We start from the raw sequence: 24514 nt of genomic DNA, 5'->3' as shown, positions 1-24514 counted from the left end.
TTCTATGTAATGAAAATTCTTTCAGATTTCACCCTGGAGCAGATGTTATTGAAGGATTCGGAGCATGGCAAAAATATGTTTATATCTGCATGTTAGAACAATAAAGAAAAGATTGTAGGCAGTGTGAAAGATGCTGAAACTAGTGGTATAAAGGCCAAAATATAAGATTTTTTTCTGTTAATAGGTGAGATAAAATGATAGTCAAAATCTAGGCAGTAAAAATATAAAGGAAATAACCACTTGAAAGCTATTTTGGAGGAAGAGTCAGTGGGCTGGGTTTGGGTTGACCAAGAAGAATATAGGAGAGAGAAATCTAGGATCACTCTGAGGTGAGCAATTGGGTGACTCAATTGTGTCAAACATAAGTTTAAAACATATACTAGGAAAATGTTGGCTGGTGTGGGTGAAATGCTGGATATATAGAGTTCAGTATGGGTATGTTTTGAAGAATAGGTTGAATGTACATATTCAAAAGAGAATTGGGAATATCAGTGTGCGGTGTGAGAGAGAAACCCGGGCTGGATAGAGAGGGAATCGATGACATACAGGTGGTGAGCTGAAAGAGGCAAAAACAGTGGCCTCAGAGAGACTGCTATTCAGTCACTGGGTTCAGTTCATAGCAGCTGTAAGGGAAAAGGGAGAGATTGAAATTGAAACAACATAAGCCCATGACCTAGAAAGGGTGACTTAGGATTCCTAAGATTATAGTTGATGGGCTTTGTTTTTTCCCTTGATCCTATAGTTGGAATGTAGAGTAGATGGTGGGCATCATTACTATACTGGTATCTCATTTGGAGAAAACTATTTCCGTAGGGGTCAAAATAGTTCTCCCCATTTAGATTTCCATAAATATCTATAATAGATAACCACTTATCTATACTAAATGTTTAATATATTAGGTATTTGAGCCTAGAGCTTCCCAAAAACAATGCTGCTTGTTGTGGATGGGTTATAGTTAGGTTAAACATATGTCTTGGTTTGTCCAGTAAAATTCCAATTTCTTCCTAGTGCACCAATCCTAAGGTTATTATTAGTATGCCCAATTTCACTCTCAAAAGTGTCCATATCTGCATTATAAATTACATAGTCTTGTTAGTTATAAATATGATGATACAATGATCTGCTCAAAGAGGCTAGCAGGCTTAGCATAGTTGAAAATCCTAAGCTAGTTTCTTCTGACTTCATTCCTTTATTTCAATATTCTAGGTGGATAGTACATTCTGTGGGTGCTAAGATGTGAAAAAGGTGGAGAACTTGGGTAACTTGCTTGGTATTACTATCCCAGTTTTAGAGATAAGGGTATGAGTTTAGTGGCACAACCAAGATCAAACAAGAAAAAAAGAGGATAAAAATTCCAGAACTTTCTAAGTGATTTCGCTTTTCAAACATCCTCCTATAAAAAGGACATCCAGTTAACCCATTCTATGCTCAGGGATGATAATCACATACTCATTCTGTTTATGGTGAAAAAATGTGATGTGACATCAGAGAGTATTCACCTTTTAGGATTATATCAAAAAGAGAATTTATTTTGGAAACAATTGGGCCATTTGGGGTCCAACTGAGTATTTCAGAGGAGCATTAAAACAGTGAGCTAGAACCTGATGCAGATTATAATTAATTCATCACATCATTTCCATTTATGTGGTCCTGACATTGAATCTTTAAGTCACATTGAAAGACACTTTTTTGTCAAGCATACTCTTAGAGTCATCTGTCATTGAAAATTTACAAAAAGTAGTTGAAAACATAATCTTATAAAGACTCAGACTTCTGTTAAAATAGGTTCTGTTAAAATTGATTTATTATAGCTAAATACTTACCTATACATTTTAATTCCTAAAACTAGTTACAATATTCAACCTGAATGCATCTCCTTGGGCAAGGGAAACAAAATAAAAATGACCAAATGGGACTATATCATGCTAAAAAGCTTCTGTTCAGCAAAGGATACCATCAGTAGAACCATCCTATAGTATGGGAGAATATATTTGTAAATGACATATCTGACAAGGGTTTAACATCCAAAATATATAAAGAACTCACATGCCTCAACACCCAAAAAGCAAATTATCCAATTAAAAAATGGGTGGAGGATATGAACAGACACTTCTCTAAAGGAGAAGTTCAGATGGCCAATAGGCACATGAAAAGATGCTCCACATCACTAATCATCTGAGAAATGCAGATTAAAACCACAATGAGATATCACCTCACACCAGTTAGGATGACCAACATAGAAAAGTCTAGAAACAAGAAATATTGGCGAGGATGCAGATAAAGGGGAACCCTCCTACACTGCTGGTGGGAATGTAAATTAGTTCAACCATTGTGAAAACAGTATGGAGGTTCCTCAAAAAACTCAAAATAGAAATACCATCTCCTAGGAATTTACCCTAAGAATGTAGGAGCCCAGTTTGAAAAAGACATATACACCCGTATGTTTATCGCCATTCTATTTACAATAGCCAAGAAATGGAAGCAACTTAAGTGTCCATCAGTAGATGAATGGATAAAGAAGATGTGGTACATATACACAATGGAATATTATTCAGCCATAAGAAGAAAACAAATCCTACCATTTGGAACATGGATGGAGCTAGAGGGTGTTATGCTCAGTGAAATAATCCAGGTGGAGAAAGACAAGTACCAAATGATTTCACTCATCTGTGGACCATAAGAACAAAGCAAAACTGAAGGAACAAAACAGCAGCAGACTCACAGAACCCAAGAATGGACTAACAGTTGCCAAAGGGAAAGGGACTGGGGAGGATGGGTGGGAAGGGAGGGAGAAGGGGAATAAGGGGTATTACGATTAGTGCACATATGTGGGGGTGGGGCATGGGTAAGGAAGTATAGCACAGAGAAGACAAGTAGTGACTCTATAGCATCTTATTATGCTGATGGACAGTGAGTGTAATGAGGTATGTGGTGGGGACTTGATAATGTTGCTCATGTGATTATATATTAATGATACCAAAAAAAATGTAGTAGGCTTCTGATGGCTTACATCTAATGTTCTATTACTATTATTTTTAATGATTTTTCGATTAAATTAATGAAATTTATCCATATAAGTACTGAGTTTTATAATACATACAATAAAAAAGATACACATGCACATTTATGAAACTGCATCACATATATAATGGAGTATTGATATTTAAGAAGTGGGACTTTAAACTAAGTAGGTGATTTTTTTTCCTCAAGACTCCAATAAAATATAAGCCCTGTTTCATTATTCACTGACCTTTGGTTTGTAAGATGGAGTAATAGAACTAAGATCATGTTTGTGAATAGGAAAAAAATCTAGAATGTAAGTGATTGGCAAAATTGGATATGGTTTTGTTTTTTGCCTCTGCCAAAATCAACTGACATTTCAGTATCATAAATTGTATATCAGGAACTTTAAGATGATACAGGAGTTGTAGGTCATTATAAGTTTCCATTTTTAAAAACTGTAAGTGGAGAGGACAGAAGAAAGTTGGCAGAATAGGAAGGCAAGGCAGAAACCTCCTTCCACACAGACACCAAGGAAGCACCTGCAGCAAATACAGCTAAACCTGCAAGTGACCTGAAGACTGCAGAACAGACAACCTACACCTGCAGAAGAAAAGACAACACAGAAAAGGGTAATGTAGCAAGGTCACAACTTTAGGGGATAGAAGCCCTTCCCCCAGCTCAGCACATAGGCAGGAGGAAGAGGAATGGAGTAGGGAGGGGATAGGTGCCCAGGAACTCTGCATACTTCCTGGCCATTTGCTTTTGGAACATAAGTCCACCCTGCACTGGCTCTGGAGATTAGCAGGGTTGGACACCAGGGACACTCTGGGAGGTTGGGACTCTAGCTGCTTGTGGAGGACAGGCATGCTCTGCCAGTCCTGCTGAGACTCAAAGCAGAGGTGGTAGTTTGAAAACTTGCAAGCAGTGGGAGGGGTACCACAGGGTCAAGGGTTGGATGGAGCTCTCTCTACAAGAGAAAGTGCAGGTGGACATACCTCCCCAGCCCTCCCTCGGCCCAACAGTTTGGGTACTCTTAGGAGCTCTAGACTCTTCATCCCCCTCACTGGTGGCTCAGCCCCAGGGCTAGCCCACTTGGCCCAGCAACATTACTTTGCTGCCTGGCAGGCAGAGGGAGGCTTTCGCAGATTTTTTGGCCCTGTCTCAGCCAACTACAGAGACATCTGCAAGAGCCAATTCTGAGAGCTCCTTCCTCTCTGCAGGTGGCTATGCCCATGCTGCATGCCTCACACTGCCAAGGGATGCCTACACAACTTGCTGCCTCAGTGCACTCTGCCACAGAGTGACACATTGTGCCCACCCTGCCCCAGAGCTGTGCAATGGCCTGACCTTGCTGCAGGGCATTTGCGCCATTGCTTCAGTGCTGCAGGGCAGTCAGAAGGAGGCTTTCCCAGCTTTCTCAGCCCTGTCTGAGCCCAACTGGGGAGACACCTTCAGTAGCCAACTCTGAGAGCTCCTTCCTCCATGCAGGTGGCCAAGCCCATGCTGCACACCTTGCCACTGCCAAGGGGCACCTTCACAATTTGCTGCCTTACTGTGCCCTGCCACAGAGAGACTCATGGTACCCACCCTGCTTCAGAGCTGTACAATGGCCCACTCTTGCTGGAGGGCATCCCTGCCATCATTGTAGTACTGCAGGACAGGCAGACTGGTGGCCCAACCCACAATGATCCCAGCAGAAGCCACTGCTTTGATCACAAAGGGCCAACAGAGGCAAACTGCCAGCTGCAGTGGACTGTGACCACTGCCAGCAGAGAGAGAGGCAGTCCCACCGATTGCCCACCAACAGCAAATGGGGTCCACTGTAAGGGAGAACCAGGCACTAGACAGTAAAGAGTCTTGAGCTTTTGGGCACTACAGAGTACCTTCTTCATAAAGTCATTACTCTCTAGACCAGGAAGCATAGCAGATCCATCTAATACAAAGGAAGAAACACAGAAATCCTGACAAAATGAAGAGGTAGAGGAATTTGTTCCAAACCAAAGTACATGATAAGACACCAGAAAGAGGGCTAATGAGATGGAGATTATTAATCTTCTTGATAAAGTTTTCAAAGTAAAAGTCATAAATGTGATCATGAATCTGCAGGAAAGTATTAAAGATCTCAGGGAGGACTTCAAAAAATAGATACAAGAGCTGATAAAGAGCCACTGGGAAATGTAGAATACAGCAACTGAAATGAAACATACAATGGAGGGAATGAAATTAGATTGCTGTAAGTAGAGGAGACAATCAATAAGATGGAAATCAGAGAAGAGGAACACAATGAAGTTGAGGAACAGAGAGAACAAAGAATTTCTAGGAATGAAAAAGATGATAAGAGAGCTGGGCAACCAATCCAAATGAAACAATATTCACATATGGGGGTACCATTATGAGGTGACAGAAGGAGAAACGAGAGACAAATGGATAGAAATTCTCTTTGAGGAAATAATTGTTGAAAACTTCCCCAATCTGTGGAAGGAAATAGACACTTGGGTCATGGAAGTGCAGAGAGCCCCTAGCAAAAGGAACTGAAGGAAGACAACACCAAGACATACAATAATTAAAATAACAAAGATAAAGGATTTGGAGAGAGTATTGAAAGCAGCCAGAGAGAGAAAAAAGATTACTTATAAGGGAAACCCCATCAGGCCATCAGCAGACTTCTCAGCAGAAACTTTACAGGCCAGAAGGGAGGGGCATGAAATATTTAATGTATTGAAACAGAAGGACCTTTAAACAAGAATCCTCTATCCAGCAAGATTATCACTCAAAGTTGAAGCAGAGATTAAAGAACTCTTAGATAAATGAAGGCTTAGGGAATTTATAACCACTAAACAAGCACTACAGGCTATGCTAAAAGGACTGCTGCAGATGGAAATGCTCCTAAGCCTAAATAGTTTTCATTAGTGAAAATAAACCCACAGTAAAGGTAGTAGACCAATTAATTACCAAGCAAGTATGAAGTTAAAACAAAACAAAAGTAGTAAAGCCCACTATACACAAAATCAGTTGCAGGATACACAAAAAGTTGAGATTATGACATCTAAAACATAAAGTGTAGAGGAGGAAGAAGAAGGAAAAAGAAGTAGTTTTAGACTGTTTGAAATAGAGCAATCATCAACTTAATATTTGATGGTTACAGAGTCAGGAAGCTATCCTTGAACCTTATGATAACCATAAACCTAAATCTTATAATAGATACACAAAAAATTAAAAAAGAGAAATCTAGTCACAACACTAAAGAAAGCTATGAAATAACAAGAGAAGACTATAAGAGAGGAAGGAAGCAACAGAGAAGAACTAAAAAAACAATCAGAAAACAGTCAATAAAATGGCAACAAGTACATACCTATCAATAATTACCTTAAATATAAGTGGACTGAATGCCCCAATCAAAAGACATAGAATGGCAGAATGGTTAAAGAAACAGGGCCCATTTGTATGCTCCCTACAAGAGACTCATTTCAAACCCAAAAACATACAGATTAAAAGTGAAGGGATGGAAAAAGATATTTCATGCAAATAATAGGGAGAAAAAAGCAGGAGTAGCAGTACTTATATCAGATAAAATAGATTTCAAAACAAAGTAACAAGAGACAAACAAGGACATTACATGATAATAAAGGGGTCAGTTCAACAAGAGACTGTAACCATTACAAATATCTATGCACCCAACAGAGGAGCACCAAAAAAAATGAAACAAATACTAACAGAATTAAAGGGGGGAAATAGATTACAACACCTTCATTTTAGGAGACTTTAACACATGGCTCACATAAACAGATCAACCAGACAGAAAATAAATAAGAAAACAGAGGCACTGAATAATACATTAGATCAGATGGACTTAAAAGATATCTATAGAACATTCTGCCCCAAAGCAGCAGGACACACATTCTTCTGAAGTATAAATGTAACATTTTCCATAATAGATCACATACTAGGCCACAAAAATACCCTCAGTAATTCAAAAAGATTAAAATTGTATCAAGCAGCTTCTTAGAGCACAATGGTATGAAACTAGAAATATATTATACAAGGAAAACAAAAAAACCTACAAACACATGGAAGCTAAACAATATGCTTCTAAATAACCAATGGATCAGTGACCAACTTAAAACAGAAATCAAGCAATACATGGACACAAATGAAAACAAAAATTCAATAGTCCAATAATTGTGGGATGCCATGAAGGCCATTCTAAGAGGGAAGTTCATAGCAATACAGGCTTACCTGAAGAAACAAGAATAATCCCAAATAAATAGTCTAAACTCACAATAAAAGAAACTAGAAAAAGAGGAAGAAATGAAGCCCAAAGTTAGTAGAAGGAGGGACATAGTAAAGATCAGAGAAGAAATAAAATAGAGAAGAATGAAACAATAGAAAAAATAAATGAAACCAAGGGCTGGTTCTTTGAGGGAATAAACAAAGTAAATAAACCCCTAGCCAGACTTATCAGGAAAAAAAGAGGACACAACTGAACTAAATCAGAAATGATGGACTAGTCGCAACAGATATCACAGAAATACCAAAAATTATTAGAGAACACTATGAAAAACTATATACCAATAAATGGGATAACTCAGACAAAATGACAAATTTCTAGAAAAATATAACCTTCCAAGATTGACCCAGAAGAAATAGAAAATCCGATAAGACCAATTACCAGCATGGAAATTGAATTGGTAATCAAAAAATTACCAACAAACAAAATCCAGGAGCAGGTGGCTTCACAGCTGAATTCTACCAAACATTTAAAGAGCTGATACCCATCCTTCTTAAAATATTCCAAAGTAGAAGAGGAGGGAATACTTCAAAACTCATTCTATGAGGTCAGCATTATTCTAATACCAAAGCCAGACAATGACACCACCAAAAAAGAAAATCATAGACCAATATACCTGATGAAAAGAGATGTAAAAATCCTCAACAAAATATTAGCAAACTGAATGATTCAAAAGTACATCAAAAGGATCATCTGTTATGACCATTTTGGTATATTTATTCCAGGAATGCAAGGATGGTACCATATTTGTAAATCAATCAATATCATATACCACATTAACCAAAAGAATAAAAACCACATGATCATCTGCATAGATCTGAAAAAGCCCTTAACAAAATTCAACATCCATTCATGATAAAAACTCTCAATAATATGGGTATAGAGGGTAAGTACTTCAATATAATAAAGGCATATATAACAAACCCACAGCTAACATCCTACTTAATGGTGAAAAGCTAAAAGCTTTTCCTCTAAGATCAGGAACAAGACAAGGATATCTACTCTCACCATTCTTATTCAACTTAGTATTTGAGGTCCTAACCATGGCAATTAGACAAGATAGAGAGATAAAAGGCATCCAAATTGGTAAGGAAGAAGTTAAACTCTATTTATAGATGACATGATATTATACATAAAAAACACTAAAGACTCCACCAAAAAATTATTAGAACAAATAACTGGATTCACCAAAGTTGTGGAATACAAAATTAACACACAGAATCTGTTGTGCTCCTATATACTAACAATGAACTAGTAGAAAGAGAAAGCAGGAAAATACTTCCACTTACAATTGCATCAAAGAGAATAAAATACCTAAGAATAAACCTAACCAAGGAAGTGAAAGACATATACTCTGAAAACTGTAAGACACTCATGAGAGAAATGAAAGAAGACACCAATAAGTGGAAATCTATTCCATGCTCAGGGATAGGAAGAATTAAATATTGTCAAAATGGCCATCCTGTCCAAAGCAATCTATAGATTCAGTGCAACCCCTATCAAAATACCAATGGCATTTTTTCAATGAACTGGAACAAATAGTTTTAAAATTCCTATGGAGCCACAGAAGACCCCAATTAGCCAAAGAAATACTGAGAAAGTAGAACAAAGCAGCGGGGATTATATTCCCTGACTTCAAACTCTACTGCGAAGCTACAGTAATCAAAACAATTGGTATTGGCACAAGAATGATCCACAGATCAATGGAACAGCCTAAAGAGCCCAGATATAAATCCACACATATATGGTCAATTAATATATGATAAAGAAGCCATGAATATGCAATGAGGAAATGACAGCCTCATCAACAACTGGTGTTGGGGAAAACTGGACAGTTACATGTAAAAGAATGAAACTGGATTATTGTCTAACTCCATACACAAAAGTAAACTCAAAATGGACCAAAGACCTAAATGTAAGACATGAAACCATAACTCTTGGAAGAACACATAGGCAAAAATCTCTTGAACATAAGCATGAGCAATTTTTTCCTAGACACATTTCCTCAGACACATCAAACATGAACAAGTGGGACTACATCAAAGTAAAAAGCTTCTGTTCAGCAAAGGACACCATCATCAGAACAAAAGGCAATCTACAATATGGGAGAATACATTCATAAATTATTGGTCCAATAAGGGATTAATATCCAAAATACATGAAGACCTCACACACCTCAACACCAAAAAAAAAAAAAAAACCAACTCCCCCCACCAACACAAAAAAGATTAAAAAAATGAGTGGAGAATCTGAACACACATTTTTCCAAAGAAGAAATACAGATGGTCAACAGGCACATGAAAAGATGCTCCACATTGCTAATCATCATGGAAATGCAAATTAAAACTATAATGAGATATCACTTCATACCAGTTAGAATGGCCACTATTCAAAAAAGACAAGAAATAACAAGTGTTGGTGAGGATGTGGAGAAATGGGAACCCTCCCACTGTGGATGGGAATGTCAATTGGTACAACAACTACACAAAACAGTATGGAGGTTCCTCAAAAAACTAAAAATAGAAATACCATCTGACCCAGTAATTCCACTTCTTGGAATTTTCCCAAAGGAAACAAAATCCCTGATTCAAAAAGGTATGTGTACCCCTATGTTTATGGCCTCATTATTTACAATAGCCAATATATGGAAGCAACCAAAGTGTCCATCAAAAGATGACTGTATAAAGATGTTGTACATATACAAAATGGAATATTTTTCAGCGGTAAAAGAAAAGAAATGCTTCCATTTGCAACAACATGGATGGATCTAGAGGGTATTATGCTCAGTGAAATAAGCCAGACAGGGAAAGACAAATACTGTATGATTTCACTTATTTGTGGAATCAAAAAACAAAGCAAAACACAATGAACAAACAGCAGTGGACTTACAGACACTGAGAAGTGACTAGTGATTGTCATGGAGGAGAGGTTGAGGTGGTTGGGTAGGTGGGGAGGGTTAGGAGTTAAAGGAGCACAAAAATTCTCAATCATAATATAAGTTGGTCACAGGGATAGTAGTACAGCATGGAGAATATAATAAATGATTCTTTAATATTTTTCTATGTTGACAGATAGTAACCACTCTAAAGTGGGCAAGGATTTAATAATATGGGTAACTTTTGAACCACTGTGCTGTATATTTGAAACAATGTAAGATTCTATATTAATAATACCTCAATTTTAAAAAAAGAAATACACATACACTTACACTGTAAGTGGTTATCTTCACAACCTACTTCAAATTTGTAAATCAATACGTAAAATATGTTATATAATCAATCTTCCTTTTAGAATTACTGTTTGGCTGGTGCCTGGTATAAGTGAAATAGAGAATGAGGTTTACAGATGGAATTCAAAGAATCAATAAGTTTGTAAGGCCTACTAATCAAGTAGCACTTGTTCAATTAGCAAGGCTCTTTCGAGCTTCCATTTATAAGCCTACTGTTGCCACTGCGTCGCAATGTGACACTTGGTCCATTGCTTTGAATCACTATAGTCCCCTATCTCTTTGCAACATTAGCTATGGCCAGAGCAGGGTTTTCAGTCAAGACAGAAGCTGAACCATGACAGACCCTCTTCTCTTCTCTCTCCCTCATCCAATCAAGCATTTAAGTAAAATTTACCCTACTTGCTTCAGGACACAATTTGCTAATCATCCGCCCAAATACCAGCCTTTTGTTTTTATTTCCTTTATTGCACTCTCATCAGAGTTTGTGATTTCTTGCTCTTCTTTCAATTTCCTTTTCCTCTCCTCCTTTCCAGATTTGTCTACTACGATACTAAAATTTCAAATTCAATTATTAAAGTCCTCAACTTGATCATAGTGCATTTTACCATTCTGATTTAAGTAAGATCTCCTTCTATTCTAGGACACCTGCACATTTCCTGCAATCATCCTTAAGGACTCAACATTAGCATCTGTCCATCACTCTGGTCTTTCGGTTTCTTGACTTCTTTCCCTCTACACCATTTCAACTAACCGGTCATGAATGCTCATTGTGCCTAGTAAAGGAGCCATTTCAGAAAAGTCTTTTATTCCAGTTCACTTATTACTATTCCAGATTTGTAAGATCTCAAGTACTAATTTTTTTATATTAAATTACATAAATAAAATACACAAATCTTAGTTACAGCTTGATGAATTTTGACATGTGTATACACTCATGTAACCTTCGCCCAGAACACGGTATCAAACATTCTAGTACTTTTCCCTTTACGTATTTCACCCCATCCTCCTAGTGCCCTCCCCTATGGTAACCACCAGTCTGTTGGGCTCTGTGTTTATGAGTTTGCTTACTCTTAATACACCCAATTTTGCAATTCTATAACCTCATCCAGATCTCCTTTCCTTTCTTCAATACTTAAAAAAAAAAATCCATCTTCGTCTCCTACCTTCATTGTGCCCCTTTTCCTGCTTAGATCCCACATTCCGAAGGGTAGTTATGCCCTGCAGGCGCTCACAGCTCTCTCCTCCTCCCTCACTCTGCCATTTTTGCCTGGTGAAGCTCAAACCTGGTTAAACTCAGATATCCGCTCTGTGCTTGCACTTAAGAGGTGAAAGGATGCTTTAAGGAAGTACACAGTTTGCTAATGGGCCTCACGTCAAATTTAGGACTGCAGGTCTCAAACTGGTGCTCGGCAATGCCTGATGATCCTACCAGACTGTTCCCGGAAACTTAGTCCCGATGCTCGGCTGCACCACCCTTTCAGACAGTCAGCCTTGCCTCCATTCATTCTCATCTGAAGACACTGCAGGATAATTCTTTAAAAGTCAGGAAAGAACAATTTCATCTGCTCCTCTCTGATGCTAGCACCTCCTTTCCTTTGCCTCTGCGTACCCTGCCTTCCTCCCTGTTTTAATGAAATAGGTGTCCTGTTCTCATCAAAGCCACTCCCTCCATGGGTGCTCTGGGTATCTTTCTTATTCCCCTTCTTTACAGCAACGTTATTTTCACCCTCTCCACAGGATCATTCTTATTTGCCCAAAAATATGCCTTAAGCCTTTAAAAAAGACCACATACCTCTTTCCAGCTACTGTTCAAATATCTGCTCCCCTTTCTAACACTTAAGAGAACTCTGTGTACTTATTGTGTCTACTTCCTCATATTCTATTATTTTCTAACCTCACTGTAATTAAACAGTCATTTAATTGAAATTATTTTGATCAGGGTCACCAACATTTTAAGTCTTCCCGAAGTCATTGGCTAATTCTCTGTCCTCTCCTCACCTTAACCAACATCTTAGTAGGGTTCAACAAATCTGACCACTCCCTTCTCCTAATTTCATTTTCTAGGCTTTTGAGACCATATTTACGTGTTTTTTCTTCCTCCTTGACTGACACTCTTTCCTCAATTTCCTTTCCTTTTTCAGACCTTTAACTATAGGAAACTCCTAGGGCTCTGTCCTTGGCCAGCATCTGATCTCTAGCTACACTCTCCTGAGGTGATTTTTTTTCATTTCCATGTCTTCAAATATCATCTAAACAGAAACCTTCCTTATACAGAGTACTTTAATTAATCTTGAAGAGTAAATAAATGAATGGCAAAAATGCAGCCATTTTGATAGTCTTGTATGCATGTTGTTTATATCTTACTGTGTGACCTTGGAAAAATTACTTTATGTATGCCTCAGTTGGTAATATTACTTAATGTGTGGAGTTCTTATGAAAATTAAATGATAATGTACACAAAACACTTAGCATAGTGTCTGGTAAATAAGAAGCAGTAAATGCTAACATGACAATAAATATTATATCAGGGATGGGCCATTATTTGCAAAGACACAATTAAGGCAAGCAAATCCAAGTTCTTAAATTTTCATCCCAAGATCATATGCACAAGATTATAAAAATCACTTGGCATTTCAAGAACTTTTTCTATTCATGAGCTTCCCCAGCACAGTGCTTAAGAGATTAATCCCTTTATTTGTTCATGGTGATGATTTCATGGCTCCACCACATGTGGCCAATTCACTCCATTCCCTTAATTTTACATAGCAATGGAACCAATTGAATAGAAGCTTAGGGAAGATATTAGTTATTAACTACACACATAGCATTTAAGTCTATCCACACTGGCAATAACTGAAACATTTATTCTCTTTGGGGAATATGTCATAGGTAAGAGGCAAACATAGCTTATTCCATCCAAATTCATCACGTTTAACAGGGATACACATATTTTTTATATACAATGTCTCATTTTGTCTTTAAATCAACCTTGTGAGGTGGCAAGAACAATATTATTTTTCTTTTGTAGAGGAAAATACTGAGGATAATGGTTTCACTGAAGGTCACCTGGTGCATGATTGGTGAATCATACATGGAATGTGCTCATGATCACTTGTCCACCAAGCTCCCTGGTACCCAGCCTCAGTGCAGCTGCTTTGGCAGTGTTTACGATGAACTGATTTTATCACGTGATATAGAATAGATTGTCCTTCGCTTATTTAGCCCCACACCTTCATTTTATTGCCATCTGAAAGTTTTCCTTAACACACCGTGACTGAGAATGGCATCTACCCGGGCTTTAGATCACTCTATATATTCTTCCATGCCATGAAACATGGTCCAGTAACACCTGAGAGTTTCCAGACTGCAGAAGATACCCAAATGCTCACTAGTTACAAAGCACAACCAATGAAGAAAAAGAGATTCTTTATACAGCTCAGAATTACTTGAGCTGGGTCATAACCACCTTGCTGTGTCGGTTGAAGCATAAATGCTTTGAATCTGTTTTCTCATTTAAAAATGAGGACACTAACACCTCAGATCTATGTTCAAATCCTTGTTTGTCACTTCCTAGCTTTGCAACCTTACCCCAGTTCCTTATTTTCTGAGGGTCAGTTTCCTCACCTGTAAAACAGAAACACTCAATAGAAGCTGCTCCATCATCCGTCCCTAATTTCCTTTATGAAAATTTGAAATGGCTACTACACAGGATATTTGTTTTAAAAGACATTTAATATCTATTCACCGAGGACATACCTGACTTCTTCAGTGGGATCAAATTTCATTTTTCAGCTTCAAAACCCATCTTCACATTACAGAAGGTCTATCAAATTGAATTAAAAGAGAAATAATTTATATCCTTCTCAGTTAAAAACAAAATACAGCAAAAACCTATCTTAATATCCAAGCAGATGATAGAAAGACCCAAGAGAGAAAAGGAAAGATCTGCATAAAAACGAAAATTTTGCTATATCAATGGTACCTTAATAAAAAAAAATGAAACTTTTGCCTAGCTCTAAAAGTAGGGGGGGAAACACAGAGGTTTTGACCTGCTGGGTGAAGGTTGAACTGCTAGTTTCCCTATACAATGCAGACCCAGCTTGGGCCACCTGGAGGTGTGAGGACGTTCTGTGACTGAGCCATTTTTTCAAACTGCTTTTGAGGGGGACTTTGAAATCTTGAAACCTCCTGCTAAGGTTCTGGCGAAAACCAGTGCTTCACACACCAGCAGCCCAGAGTAATCTGGGGTCTGCCTCTTACCAGCCATGTGGCCTTGTGGGTCATTTAACCTTCCTGGGCTTCTGTTTCCTTATCTATAAATCTATGAGGCTTGGCTGACTACTGAACATTTTTGCCAGAACCTTTCTGTCCCTATGTTCTCTGATACTCGTGTGTGTTGACAACAAGGATTCCCAAACTAAAACACATTCTATGTAGCATCCAATCCGGAGTGCACTGACATGCTGTTGCTAGATTTAGCCTATCTGTGGAGAAGGAACAACAACAAAAAAACAGTTTACTGGCAGCCTGGGTGAGTCAAAAGGCCAAGCTATTTTGGCAAAGACCACTAAACTGGCTCAGGCATTTATATGCGTTTTCTCAGCAGTAGGACAAAGGCATCCTGCCCAAATTCCAGGGAAAGACCTACCTACACCTTTGCTGCAATTCAGTAGTAAAATGAACGCACTTCGCTGACTAAGGACAACACACACCGAACCCTTTATCATGCTGGTTTTGTACCATCATTTGTTAGGCTTTGGACTCTGCTGGTTTTCAAGTAACCTGGTTAGCAAGTAGGTCTCAGTGCTTCAGTAGAGAAGAAAGAAGCATGTGTGGACTCTTTTTTTTTTTCCCATTTGCTCACCAAGTTGTCACTTTGTGGATACTCCCGTGGCCAGTGCTTTGAGACATAAGACCTTTGCTATTGAGTTTGGAAGATAACTTTGCAAATTACAGACAACTGGTCTTTCTAGTATGTGCTGATAATTATAATAAACAGTAGTGTTTTCCATTCACGCCTGGCATTCTTGTCATATTAAAACTACCGAAATTCGAGGGAGTTCAGCTCTGCTAAAGAGAGCTAACTCAGGGATATAATGTACAATGTGATGACCATAGTTAACACTGCTATTTGCAAATCACTAAGAGAATCAGTCCTACAAGGTCTCATCACAAGGAAGAAAAACATTTTTTTTTCTTGGCATCTATCTGAGCTGATGGATAACTAAACTGTGGTAATCATTTTGCAATGTATTAAAAGTCAAGGGATTATGCTGTACTCCTTAAACATAAACTGTGCTGTATGTCAATTATATCTCCATAACACCGAAACATTAATTGTTTTTACAAAGAGAGAGAGGGTTAACTCTGATAGCTAGTATTCAATGAGACACCAAAAAGTGACACTTAGAAGAAGGTACTTTAAAACCAAAGGGTTGAGACATGATTCCCAGCTTTGCCCCTTTTATGAGCTCTGCTGCTGTGGCAAGTGATAACCTCTGGAGGATGTGATTTCCTGTCTGTACAATGATGATAATAATTGTACCCAGTGTGCATGAAAGTGTATGTGTGAAGCACTCAGCAGAGAGGCTAACCCGTAGGAGGTACTAAGTAAACACTCAGTGTTATTCATCTGCTAAAATAACCTTTGAATTATTCTTTGTATAATGGTACATTCTTTTGTATTAGGTCCCTTAGCAACCTTATCCAAAAGCACAGAAAATTCACCTATTTTTAACCCTTCTCTAATTTTGCCACTTCAGATCCATTTTGCCATCTCATAGGTTAAAAAGTCAATCAGATGTATCCTCAACTCTGCTAAATATGAACCTCCAAAGTCACAGAGGATGGGTCAAGCCATTCCAAACACTGAGAAAGCGGGTGGAAGAAATGAAAAAAGAGATGTCGGGATGTTATAGTATCACTTAGACACTTGATCAAGGTACACCTAAAGCCTTATTCTTGAAATATTCAGTTGTGTAAGCGAACAAATACTTTATTTTGATTGAGCCAGCTTGAGATGGATTTTGTGCCATTTGCAAAAGAGCAGATCTTAATGTGAGACACTTGTTAAAAATGCAGCTCCCTTGACCTCATGAGTCATTCTGCAGTAGTGGAGCTGAGAATTCTGAATCTTCAGCCAGAGCCCCATGTGATTCTCCTGCAAAACCAGAGTTATGAGCTGAATTGTGCATGCCCTGCCCCCCACCTCCTCAATTTCAGTGTTGAAGTACTAACCTCCAGAACTCCAGAATGTGATTGTTTTTGGAGGTAGACTCTTTAAAGAGGTAATCAAAGTTAAATGAGGTTAAATTAGGATGGGCCCTAATCCAATATGACCAGTGTCCTGGTGAAAAGACTTTAGGACACAGACACATTCACAGGTAAAACCATGTGAAGACACAGGGAGAAGATGGCCATCTAGAAGCCAGACAGAGAGGCCTCAGAAGAAACCTACCCTGCCAACATCATGATCTGGGACTGGAGAAAGTAAATTTCTGTTGTTTAAACCTGCAAGTCTGTGGTTCTTTGTTATCACAGTCCTAGGAAACAAACAGAATGGCTTTGGGAAACGTCAGCTCTGGGGCTCCTCAGCCTATGATAACATCTGCTTAGCAACCTTCTGCAGCTTTTGTTTGCATCTCTTTGGAAAAGGGAATTCATGACATTCCAGCATGGCCCAGTCCATCTTGGAACTGCTCTCTCTTGTGAGAAAATCTTCCTTTATGCTGAAGTTTATGTTATCATAACAATCCAGGTTCATAATGATAACACTGGGTCACTCTAAGAATCTAAAGGGATTTCAGAATAATCAAAAAATATTTTCCTCATACTATGTATAACATTTATAGTATAATGTCTATATGAATATTTGATTTTAGTAAATTTAAGACACTTGATAAATATTATTTGATTATACCTAACATTCAATTTACCCAATTTACCATTCTGGATGAACGGTAGTTAACCATAGTTTCTAAAAGTAGAATGAGATTAAAATACTTTGTGTGAAGTTTTCTTCCCCGAGGCATTTTCTGAAGTGCAGTCACCAAATGATGATAAAATCTCAATAGGTTTAGCTTCATAGTCCCTGTAGAGGTCAGATTTTTTCGCTTCAGAAGAAATGCTGGTTGCATACAGATTTCCATCTGCATATCATTTGCTGCCTTTTCCTATAAACTTAGAGGCAACTGTCCTGTCATGAAGTTGTATTTTTACTTTTTTTTTTAAAACAGTTCTGCCAACTCTTTTACTGAACAATGATTATTTGGGACAGGTACTGTCCAGCAGAGTGGTTTAAACTGGTTCAATCACCTGTATAATTGACCCCCCCCCCTTCCTCAAAGCCTTCCCTTTTTTAAAGAGGATATTTCTCATTTTAGAGCAGACACTGATAGGCTGAAATTTAAGAAAGGTCCTTTGACTTCAGCTGCCTCTATTGAAACTCATATTAATAGTGACAACAATAGAAACTACAGTAATAACTACTAACATTTATGGACTGCTTACTGTGATTCCCGTGAAGGCTTTAAATGTATTGCCTCATTTAATACAATTATCCATTGATAGGCTGTATTTACTATTTACATTTTATAAATGAAACTCAGAGAAGTTTCATAGCTCAAAATAACACACTTCAGTAAGTAGCAGAACCAAGTTTCTTACCAAATTTGATTTGGCTTTAAAATCCTGCTCTCAATTACTGCATGCATTTCACAGTAATTCACAGTCTGAGGAAAGAAAAATTCATTCTCTTGGTAACAGCTGTAAACATCTGCCTCTTAAGATTGTTGTAAAAATTAAATGTAAAGGTAATTTATCTCAATATCTGGCCATAGTTCTTGGCAGATATTTCTTAAGTGCTTTATAAAAGTCAATTTCCTCTTTTTCAACAATTTTGCCTGTATTTCCAGGACACTGAACTGGGCCACACAAGAAAATTTATAACAAGGTACAGTTGTTCTTGTCTTCCTAGAGTTTATATCTAAGTGTAAAGGTAAAAGCCTGTGAGGTGAAAAAGTTAACAAAATAACCAGTTTTAATGAGTGCTTTGAGTTGGGGTTTTGCAGCTGGACTCCACTGGGCTTGCATTCTGTCTACCATTCCCATCCACCATTTGTAAAATCTCAGGCCAGTCACTCCTTCTCTTAAGGTTTCAGCACTCTTGTCCATAGAATAAGGATCTACCTCATGGGGTTGATTATGAGGATTTTAGTAGCTATTGTTTGTCATTATTAATTTGTACCAGAGAGGACTGTGGGAAATTTGCTCATTTTATCTCACTCAATCCCCACGACTGATGAAATGTGTACTAATTCCCCACTCTCAAGTCGAGGTAACCAAGACACAGGGAGATAAATACCTAACAAGTGGCCCGTGACCAGTGGCACAGCTGGGATGCCATCCCAGGCAGTGTGGCTTCACCGCCCTGTCTTAACACACTGCAACACCGATGTGTAGATCATAAATGATGTTTGTGAAGCCCTAGAAATATTTTAAATGCTCAAAAGAAAGTATATTTGGTATATAATTAATGTACAAAAGTAAAAACAAACTAAAAATTTTCCTTAGATTGAGAGAATAAAAGGTTGTCCAATTTGTGAAGGTAATGAAGACTTTAAGTACACTGAGCAGCAGTAACGTTCTTTATTTCCCCCAAAAAGAGAGAGCCCCAAGCAGATGAAATGGATGGCGTTTCCAGACCCTTTCGATTCCTGCTTCTTCATGTCATTTCAAAAGATGACTTCTAACTTGGTAACTTTTCCCATTAGCTCTAGGCCACTCAGCTTGCTTTTTCTAACAAAGTTCCACATATAAGTCATGTGTGGTTGACGTGATTTCCTTGAAGTTCTCAGCGGTCTAATCTGCCTTGATGTGGTTCTTTCCATGGATTCATATACCACTTGTGGAAACGAGTGGGCATAAAGGCCAGTGCGATCATATTACAATCATTTGTTTTCCCTTCAGAATGAAGATTGTGTTTAAATGAAAAAATGTGTTCCTGGAACAAATTATTTTCCTTTGAAGCTCTATCTCCTAACATGACATTTCAAGGTTTTGTGGAGAGAAATAGTTTGTATTTTTATATATACCTCCATGTTAATTTTGCCTTTCTATTCACAGTGAAGAATGAGAAACTGAGACCCATCCCCCTTCCTTCAATATTAAGACAGGATCTATTTAGAAGACTGTAGTTTTAAAAAAATCATTTTCCAAATTATAAGCTATACATGAATATACATATAAAGATGCAAACAATATAGGCAAGAAAATATGTTCCTTTTCCTTTCCCCACTTCAATTCCCTTCCTCTTCCTGGAGATGTATTCTTCTTATTCTTCTTAGCTTTGTGTGTGTGTGTGTGTGTGTGTCTGTGTGTGTGTGTGTGTGTGTGTGTGTGTATTTTCTTCTTAGCTTTGTGTGTGTGTGTATTTCTCCAGTAGCACTGCTTTCCCTTTCCCTCCCGGTCTCCTACTCTCTTCCATGGTTGCCTCATTCTCAGTCTATTTCCTTGAGGCCTGACCCCTTCTAACTATGTTTTTCTCCTTTAAGTGCAACAAGAAGGCTGGAAGAATAGGAAAAAAGATCCTACTCTTAGCTGGGATAAGGTTTTAGAATTGCTTTCTGGAAAAGGCATTTCTTCTGGAGAGTAGAAAATTTTATGTTATGGAAAGACCTCACTTGCAAGTTAGTCCATAGTCAGCCCCCAACAGTTTGTCAAAATTATAACTTAAGTGTTTCTACCAATTTATGGATTCATTAAAAAAATTTTTAATTCAAGTATATTTTGATGTACAATATTATATTGGTTTCAAGTATATAACATAGTGATTTGACAGTTACATACATTATTAAATCCTTACCGCAACTAGTGTAATTGCTATCTGTTAGTAAAGAAAGATGTTACTGAACTATTGACTATATTCTCAATGCTATAATTTCATCAGCAGCCTCTGCTCCAGGTAAATGGAGCTCAACTCTGTCTCTCTGGATGACCTCTTCTCTCTAGATTTTAAGATAATGGATTGCATGTGATGGCAATTCTCTGATGAGTTCAAGAAAAACTCTTAGTTTGTCCAGCTTGTTTGTGTTGTTAAGAAAGTAATGCTGACTTCCAAGATCTACCTGTTAGAGCAGAAACTGGGGCACTATTTATTTTTAACAAAAAGTTTTACTGTTTTTTTTTGGGTTTTTTTTTGCTTATCAATGCTTTTGATAAAATATATCTTCTATTAGTGTGTTTTTGTGCATTGATCTTCATCCTGCAACTGTACTAAATTCATCTATTCTATGTTTTTGATGGTTTTCTCTATATAATATGCCAACTGCAAATAGTGATGGTTTTACTTCTTTCCAATTTGGATGCCTTTTATTTCTTTTTCTTGTCTAATTGCTCTGGCTAGGACTTCCAATACTTTTTTAACAAAAGTGGTGAGAGTAACTTCTTCTTAGAGGAAAAACTTTCAGCTTTTCACCACTGAGTGTGAAGTTAGCTGTGGGCTTCTCACATATGTCTTATGTTGAGGTATGTTTCCTTTACAGATGCTTTGTCAAGTTTTCATCATAAATGAGTGTTGAATTTTGGCAATTTTTTTGCATCTATTGTGATGTTCATATGATTTTTATCCTTCATTTTATTAGTGTGCTGTATCACATTGACTGATTTGTAGATGTTGAACTATCCTTGAATCCCTACAATAAATGTCACTTGATCATGGTGTATGATCCTTTTAATATACTGTTGAATTACTTTGCTGATGTTTTGTTGAGAATTTTACATCTGTGTTTATCAGGGATACTGGTCTATAATTTTCTTTTCTTGTGGCATCCTTGTCTGGTTTTGGTGTCAGAGTAATGCTGGTCTCATAAAATAAATTTGGAAGAATTCCCTTCACTTCTATGTTTTTGGAGAATTGGAAAGGATTAATATTAATTTTTTAAAATTCTTCCTCTAATTCTATCAGAAAGAAATTAAGAAAACAATTCAATTTACATTTGCATCAAAAAGAGTAAAATCCCTAGCAATAAATTTAACCAAGGATGTAAAATACCTGTACACTATAAACTATAAGACATTAATGAAAGAAGCTGAAGAAGACACAAATAAATGGAAATACTTATTGAGAATAAATATTGAAATGAAATTAGTATTGAAAAATGTCCATAGTACTTAAAGCAATCTACAGATTCAATGCAATCTCCATCAAAATTCCAATGGTGTTTTTCACAGTGATAGAACAAAGCCCTAAAATTTCTATGAGCCCATAAAAGACCTTGAATAGCTAAAGCAATCTTGAGAAAGAAGTACACAACTGGAGACATCACACTACCTGATTTCACACTATATTACAAAGCAGTACTAATTAAAACAATGTGCTATTGGCATGAAACAGACACAAAGATTAATCAACAGAATAAAGAGCTCAGAAATAAACCCATCTATAGTCAATTAACTAATGACAAAGGAGCCAAGAATATACAGTGGGAAAAGGACAGCCTTTTTCAATAAATGGTGTTGGGAAAACTGGATAGTTAGTTCAAAAGAATGAAACTGGTCCACTATCTTACACCATACTTAAAAATAAACTCAAAATGGATAAAGACCAGAATGCAAGACCTGAAACCATAAAACTCCTAGCAGAAAACATAGGCAGTAAGTTACTTGACAGTTCTTGGCACTGATTTTTTAATCTGACACCAAATCAAAAACAACAAAAGCAAAATAAACAAGTGGGACTAAGCAAACTAAATAGATTCTGCACATCAAAGGAAACCATCAACAGAATGAAAAGGCAGCCTACTGAATGAGAAAAAATATTTGCAAATCATATATCTGATAAGAGGCTAATATCCAAGATAAATAAAGAATGCACACAACTCAGTAGCAAAAACAAAAAATATAATAAAAATTGGGCAGAAGACTGAATAGTATTTTTTCCAAAAAAGACATTCTACCTCATTACTCATCAGCAAAATGCAAATAAAAACCACAATGAGCTATCACCTAACACCTGTTAGAATGGCTGTTATCAAAAAGATTAGCAATAAAAGCAATGGTGAAAATTTGGAGAAAAGGGAACCCTTGTACACTATTGATGGGAATGTAAATTGGTGCAACCACTATGTAAAACATGAAGTTCCTCAAAACAAATAGAACTACCATATAATCCAGCATTTCCACTTTTGGGGTATTTATCCAAAGGAAATGAAAACACTAATTAAAAAAGATAAATACACTCCTATGTTCATTGCAGCATCACTTACAGTAGCCAAGATACGGAAACAAGCTAAGTGTCCATTGATGTATGAATGGATAAAGAAAATGTGGTATATATATGTTTCCCTATATGAAGAAATCGGTGGGCATGTATCTTATAACTTTAGTTTTACTTAGGCCTTCTCTGAAAATATTTCTTACATTTCTGGGCCTAGTAATCTTAGAAATTAATTCTGGGCCTAGAAATCTAAGAAATTAATCCTAACTAATTAAGGAATCTAGTACCAAAAAAAGAAACAAACTCAGAATTTCTTTTCCTTCTCTTTCCTTTTACCTCCTTGTTTCTTGCTTTCCTGACACTAAGAAGTCTATGAAGACCCTTGAAGAAGTAGCAGAGAAAGTTACCTGACATTTGTTGATACCCTATGCATGAACCAGGTCCTGTGCTAGAAGCTCTAACCTGTATCCTCCTGCTACAAGCAGGTGTTTTATCCCCACTTATATTGTAGGTTCAGGGAAGTTAAATGAAACTTCCAACAATCTGTGTTTAATTAAGTTGCAACATTGGGGTCAAACTGTAGTCTGTAAAAAATGTATATCTTCTAAGTCTTTTGAAATTTTGCTGAAATATAACTTGAAAAAATCTTTCAGAAAGAGTTTGGGGTGACATATGTCCTAAGTCTAGGTATGTCTATATCTGTCTTTATCTTGCCATTCTCATGAATGATAGTTGGTTTGGGCATAAAATTCAAGGCTCATAGTCTTTTTTTCTCAGCATTTTGAAGACATTGCTTCAGTGTCTTCTGAATCTGTTTTTTAAAATGGGAAGTTTCTTACCAATATTTCTTGTTCCTTTATATTTCTTGTTATCTATTTTTCTCACTGGAAACTTTTAGAATTTTCTACTTATACATGGAGCTCTAAAGCGTTACTTAAGAATATATCTAAATGTGGTTCTCCTTTTTCTCCACACTCCAGGAACGGTCCCACAGCAGCCCCGACTGTCCCTCAGAGATGGGCTGAGGCCCACTCCTCTCTTCCCCTATTATTTCCTACACGCTTTTTTTAAATTCAAGTGAAATTCACATAATACAAAGTTAAGCATTTTAAGTGTAAAACTGAGTGTTATTTAGTAGATTCACTATATTGTGCATTCATACCTTCTATCTAGTTCCAAAACATTTTAAACACCAACCAAGAAAATCCAATACCCATTAAGCAGTCAGTTCCCCATTCTTCAGTTTTACATATTTCTGTAAGTAAGCTATACACTTTTGGCATCTTTTCAAAGAAAGGAATACTTACTAGGATTCTGGTCATTTATGAGAGCCACATTTTTGAAAGCCCAATAATCAAATGATATCTTCAAACAGGATAACCATCTGCAAGCAGAGGGTACAGTACTTAGAATAATAGCATGGTGTCTTCTTCATTCAGGCAGCTATAAGAAAAATCCCATAAACTAGACGGCTCACAAACAAAAGTTAATATCAAAGCTCTGGAGGCATCTTATTGCATGTAAATTTTACCTCAATAAAGCTGATTAAATAAAAAGTGACAGCATAGGAACAAATAAAAATACAAATGGTTATCTTGGAAGAGACGGAAGTTTTTAGGAGAAAAAAATTGCTTTCCACTGTTTGACAGACTACCATGTGTTAGATGGTTCTGTGATCCTCAGATGATGAATAAGAATATGAATGATCTTGGGAGACACAGGGAAGAAGTCCTGAAAACTGGAAATTTTTGAGTTTGGTATTTGAAAACTTTCCAAATTT

General features: G+C 37.1%; 1 protein-coding gene across 1 annotated transcript in view; it reads right to left on the bottom strand.

The window, feature by feature from the left end:
• Positions 1-24155, bottom strand: part of COLEC10 (collectin subfamily member 10) — a 122423-nt gene extending 98268 nt beyond the window's left edge. Inside the window, exons 1-2 of the mRNA XM_073230004.1 lie at positions 24042-24155; positions 14266-14343 (exon numbers count right to left, since the gene is read on the bottom strand). The gene's annotated coding sequence lies outside the window, so the exon portion shown is untranslated. The remainder of the gene's footprint in view (positions 1-14265; positions 14344-24041) is intronic.
• Between the last annotated feature and the right edge of the window lie 359 nt (positions 24156-24514).

This window comes from Manis javanica, chromosome 2, assembly GCF_040802235.1.
Source record: "Manis javanica isolate MJ-LG chromosome 2, MJ_LKY, whole genome shotgun sequence".
Taxonomy (NCBI): domain Eukaryota; kingdom Metazoa; phylum Chordata; class Mammalia; order Pholidota; family Manidae; genus Manis; species Manis javanica.
Note: the sequence above shows the minus strand (reverse complement) of the source record. Positions and strands in the feature narration are given on the sequence as shown.